The sequence below is a fragment of the Ranitomeya variabilis genome, chromosome 5 (assembly GCF_051348905.1).
Source record: "Ranitomeya variabilis isolate aRanVar5 chromosome 5, aRanVar5.hap1, whole genome shotgun sequence".
Taxonomy (NCBI): Eukaryota; Metazoa; Chordata; class Amphibia; order Anura; family Dendrobatidae; genus Ranitomeya; species Ranitomeya variabilis.
In genome coordinates this window covers 486561573-486567572 of record NC_135236.1, presented here as the reverse complement: position 1 = coordinate 486567572, position 6000 = coordinate 486561573, and positions in this window count along the sequence as shown.

Below are 6000 nucleotides of genomic sequence, written 5' to 3'. Positions count from 1 at the left end.
TATCACCAACAGTCAGCTGATGCTTCATGCGGCTAGAAAAGGATGGTGGGAATGGTCACCACCCACATCAGCTGACCAGCAGCACGGCGGCTGCTGGCAGCAAGGAAACTGACATTAACCCTTGCTGGCACAAAAGTAAAAACCACGTTTAAATTAAAGCAGAACCAGAGCTGTCACAACTCCAAAAATGAGTTGTGAGGGGTTAAGTTACTGCTGTGTCATGAAGCTAACTGACTAAAACAACAGTTTCCATCTTCAGATTTTTTGACAGATGAATGTGGTTTTAGCCACAGGAAATATGCTTGCTCTTTTTACAGCTTATAGATTATCTTTTTTGCTAATGTACTTTAACTTCCTGTTCTTCTGAAAAATAATAAAACCTAGTGCATGAAAGGGAGGAGTCGATCAAGGCTTTATATGCAGACACGTGTGTATGTTTGTTCTGACTCCATCATTCGATGACTTGATCTAAAACAACACCTGGCAACATGCAGACCCTTTCGGATCTACTCTTAAAGCTCTCCATAAAGAAGGATTTCCACCATAGTACATGGTGCCTGGAATCCTGGGTTGTCATAACTGGACCCCATTTGTTTCTGACCACAAGGATCTGTCTGGGAACCACTGAATAAAACCGCAGTATGTAACCCATTGTGTTACTAATAATTCAGTGTTACCTAGAGAGCTCTAGGATGAGCACGGTAATTGGTGATCCTAACAAAACAATCTCTGTTGAACCCTTGCCAGTTTTTAATTTTGTGTGTATAATTTGTGGTCTTATATGTTTGAATGTGTCTTTAGATGTATAAATGACGATTGAATGAAAATTGAATCATGACAAGTATCAAACCTTGCCTAATGACTCAGGTGCCTCCGCAGTTCTACCTATGACCGTAATTTCAGAATAATATTGGTGTAAACTATGAGGTTCCTTGAATGTGGGACTGGATGATATTTGGGTTGCCTATAAGGGACTACAGTCTCTGATTGATAAGGGATCCTTCACATGTGGTGTAGAGAAAAATTGGTACTATAGGGAAGTGTGACTGTCTATAACAGAGGAATAATTCACGGTAAGGTAGCACTCTGGGGGCATAATATATCCCCTGTAAATTGATAATAGCACTCTTTGAAAGGAGCACTGAATGCAGCCTTCCGGCTCATTTCCACATGCGATGAAATCGGATTAATGCAATTTGATTAAAAATCAGATTGCATTCGGACCAATGTTATTCTATCATTGTGTGTTCATCTGCATTTTTGTTTACAGCTCGGATTGGATCACGACCGGACTGGAAAAAACTCCCAGCATGCTACGACTGTAATAGGAAATCGGATCGCATCCCGCAATAGAAGTCAAAGGGTGCGAGAAAAAAAAATCGCACAACACTCGGACCATGTGAGTGCTGTCCGATTTTTCACACCGTTCTCCTTGGAAAAGCTGGCAATTCATGTGCCGGGTACAGTAAAATCACAGAGTGTCAGGATAGAATAGACATATACACAAAGAATAAATATATATAGATGTCTGTGACACATATATATACAGTATATATATACATATATATATATATATATATATATATATATATATATATATATATATATATATATATATATATATATACATCGGGCCTTGCAAAAGTATTCGGCCCCCTGGAACTTTTCAACCTTTTCCCACATATCATGCTTCAAACATAAAGATATCAAATGGAAATTTTTGGTGAAGAATTAATAACAAGAGGTACACAATTGTGAAGTTGAACGAAATTTATTGGTCATTTTAAATTTTTGTAGAAATTCAAAAACTGAAAAGTGGGGCATGCAATATTATTCGGCCCCTTTAACTTAATACTTTGTTGCGCCACCTTTTGCTGCGATTACAGCTGCAAGTCGCTTGGGGTATGTCTCTATCAGTTTTGTACATCGAGAGACTGAAATTCTTGCCCATTCTTCCTTGGCAAACAGCTCGGGCTCAGTGAGGTTTGATGGAGATCGTTTGTGAACAGCAGTTTTCAGCTCTTTCCACAGATTCTCGATTGGATTGAGGTCTGGACTTTGACTTGGCCATTCTAACACCTGGATACGTTTATTTGTGAACCATTCCATTGTAGACTTTGCTTTATGTTTGGGATCATTGTCTTGTTGGAAGACAAATCTCCGTCCCAGTCTCAGGTTTTTTGCAGACTCCAACAGGTTTTCTTCAAGAATGGTCCTGTATTTGGCTCCATCCATCTTCCCATCAATTTTAACCATCTTCCCTGTCCCTGTTGAAGAAAATCAGTCTCAAACCATGATGCTGCCACCACTATGTTTGACAGTGGGGATGGTGTGTTCAGGTTGATGAGCTGTGTTGCCTTTACGCCAAACATATCGTTTGGCATTGTTGCCAAAAGTTCAATTTTGGTTTAATCTGACCAGAGCACCTTCTTCCACATGTTTAGTGTGTCTCCCAGGTGACTTATTGCAAACTTTAAACGACACTTTTTATGGATATCTTTGAGAAATGGCTTTCTTCTTAACACTCTTCCATAAAGGCCAGATTTGTGCAGTGTATGACTGATTGTTGTCCTATGGACAGACTGTCCTACCTCAGCTGTAGATCTCTGCAGTTCATCCAGAGTGATCATGGGCCTCTTGGCTGCATCTCTGATCAGTCTTCTCCTTGTTTGAGATGAAGTTTAGAGGGACGGCCTGATCTTGGTAGATTTGCAGTGGTATGATACTCCTTCCATTTCAATATGATCGCTTGCACAGTGCTCCTTGGGATGTTTAAAGTTTTGGAAATCATTTTGTTTCCAAATCCAGCTTTAAACTTCTCCACAACAGTATCAAGGACCTGCCTCTTGTGTTCCTTGGTCTTCATGATGCTCTCTGTGCTTCAAACAGAACCCTGAGACTATCACATAGCAGGTGCATTTATACAGAGACTTGATTACACACAGGTGGATTATATTTATCATCATTAGGCATTTGGGACAACATTGGATCATTCAGAGATTCACAATGAACTTCTGGAGTGAGTTTGCTGCACTGAAAGTAAGGGGGCCGAATAATATTGCACACCCCACTTTTCAGCTTTTGAATTTCCACAAAAATTTAAAATAACCAATAAATTTTGTTCAACTTCACAATTATGTTCCACTTGTTGTTGATTCTTCACAAAAAATTTATATTTGGTATCTTTATGTTTGAAGTATATGTGGGAAAAGTTTGAAAAGGTCCAGGGGGTCGAATACTTTCACAAGGCACTGTATGTACATATATTACATAGACAGAAGAAAAGCTGGCAATTCAGCAGCTGCGTACAGTAATATCACAGCGTAACAGGTTAGAATAGAAATATACACATAGAATTCGTATGTAGATATCAGTGACACACATATATATATACAGTATATGTATTGTAGCATGGCTAAAGGGTGTGTAGTCGACGGGAGGTATGTGCCACATAAGTGCCTTGTTGCTGTAATGTAGCCCGGTGTATTTCTTTATTGTATATAACCATGTATATATCTGCTTCAGGACCTGTGGTGATGTCAGACCACATGGCTAATCATGTGATGGGTTACTGGGTGTGGTTAGCTCTATATAAGACAGGCAAATGCTCTACACGGGGGATATGTGTGGAGGTGAAACCCTCCTGAGTGTGTTAAGGCTACAAGAGTGAGCCTGGTGGACTGGACACTTTGTTTTCTTTTCCTGAACTTAAGGCTATTTTGGTTTGCTGTTATTTTTCCATGTGGTTTATGACGCAATAAACCCTCTGAACTTTAAAGGAATGTGCCTCCTGAGTGTCAGCCATCGCACCTGAGTGAGTGAAATCCCTACAATTGGTGGTAGACGTGCGGGCAGCGTTCCCAGCGGAGACGAAAAGTCTGTTATTGAATGTCCTGGGTCAAGTCTGTTGTAAGCCAGCCGGGGAAAATGGAGGAACTGCTGAAACACTTGGTCCAGTCGCAGAGCCAGCAGGAGCAACGGCAGCAAGAGACCAACAGGCTGTTGATGCAGCAGATACAACAGAGCCAGCAGCAGATGCAGCTTCTGGCAACCACCATCCAGGGCAAGTTGAGTGCCCCAACCCCAGGTTTGGCTGATGACACCCACGTCCGGAAGACGGTAAGACGCGCATTGCAGAAAATGACCCCCGGGGATGATGTTGAGGCCTTCCTGACGGTGTTTGAGAGGGTCGCTGAGAGGGAAAAACTCCCGCCAGAGCAGTGGGCAGAGGTACTGGCGCCATACCTGACGGGAGAACCCCAGAAGGCGTACTATGATTTGACCTTGCAGGATGCCAAAGAGTATCACAAGTTGAAAGTCGAGATTCTCGCACGTTTGGGGGTGACACTGACTGTCAGGGCACAGCGAGTTCACAGCTGGGCCTATCACCGGGACAAACCGCCTCGCTCTCAAATGTTTGATCTGTTGCACCTGGTCCAGAAATGGCTGCAGCCAGAATCGTGTACACCTGCACAGATGGTGGAACGCGTGATGATGGATCGGTTTGTGCATTCCCTCCCGAGGTCCATACAGACTTGGGTTGCCCAGGGTGTTCCCCAGAATGCCGACGAGCTGATTGGACTGGTTGAGAGATACCAAGGGTTGGAAGGCTCCTCCGGGAGGCAACCCATGCCGTACTGGGGGTCCCAGAAGGGAGCTGAGTCCCAAAAAGGGGTGGCGCGTCCAAGGTCACAAAGGGCGGGGGAGGTGGTGCCCAAGGTCCCTACGGGTGATGTTATTTGTTGGAGGTGCCACCGGCCAGGACACATAGCTGCCCGTTGTTCCCAGACCACTGAGCAGATGGACTGCAGCATGGGACGCCGTTGTTCATACTATGCGTATCCAGCCTGCAGTGTGAACTCTCCGCCCAATGAGGGACCTCAAGCGTGTCCCGTAAAGGTGAACGGTCGAGCAGCAACGGCGCTGTTAGACTCAGGGAGCTTAGTGACCCTGGTGAGGGCCACTTTCCCTCTCCACCTGCTCCCGGGAAAGAAGGTCGGCGTGCGGTGCATACATGGTGATGCCAAGGACTACCCTTTGGCCAGGGTGGACATTGAAACGGCATGTGGCACTGAGTCCCACATAGTCGGCGTCGTGCAGGACTTGTTGCACCCTATAATTATTGGCCGGGATTTCTGTCTGTTTTGGGATTTGTGGGGAAAAGGTTCTGAGCTCCCTAGCAAGAGTAGGGAACCAATGAACTCTGGAAGGGTGTCACCACACCCAGAGACAGACAGGTTTCCTTTTTGTGTGCTGGTTGGGGATGAGGAGGAAGTATCCCCTGCATCTGACACTATGGAGTTAGAGGTAACCGGTGAAAATTTTGGGACTGCCCAACATAGGGACCCCACTCTGAGGGAAGCCTTTAATAATGTCACGGTTATTGACGGGGTGGAACAGGAGCCGGGGGCAGACACAAGATTTCCCCATTTTCTGATGAGGGGAGAGTTGTTGTACCGGGTCACGAAAATAAGGGAGGAGTTTGTAGAGCAGTTGTTAGTGCCGGGTCCATATAGACGGAAGGTGTTGGACATGGCCCATTCACACATCTTGGGTGGACACCTAGGGGTGGAAAAAACGCAGGAACGGGTTGTGCAGAGGTTCTATTGGCCTGGGTGTCACCGGGAAATAGTGAACTATTGCAGGTCCTGCCCTACATGTCAGCTAACTGCTCCCACTCCTCATTTCCGGAACCCTCTTGTGCCCCTGCCCATTATTGAGGTGCCGTTCGAGAGAATTGCCATGGACTTGGTCGATCCCTTAGTTAAATCAGCCCAGGGCCATCAGTATATATTAGTCATCCTGGACTATGCCACACGCTATCCTGAGGCAATTCCTCTGAGAAATTCTTCCTCAAAGAATATAGCCCGCGAGTTGGTCCATGTCTTTTCCCGGACAGGTCTGCCGAAAGAGATCCTGACTGACCAGGGGACACCTTTCATGAGCAAGGTGATGAAGTAGTTGTGCAAAGCCCTGAAAATCTCCCAGTTGAGGACCTCG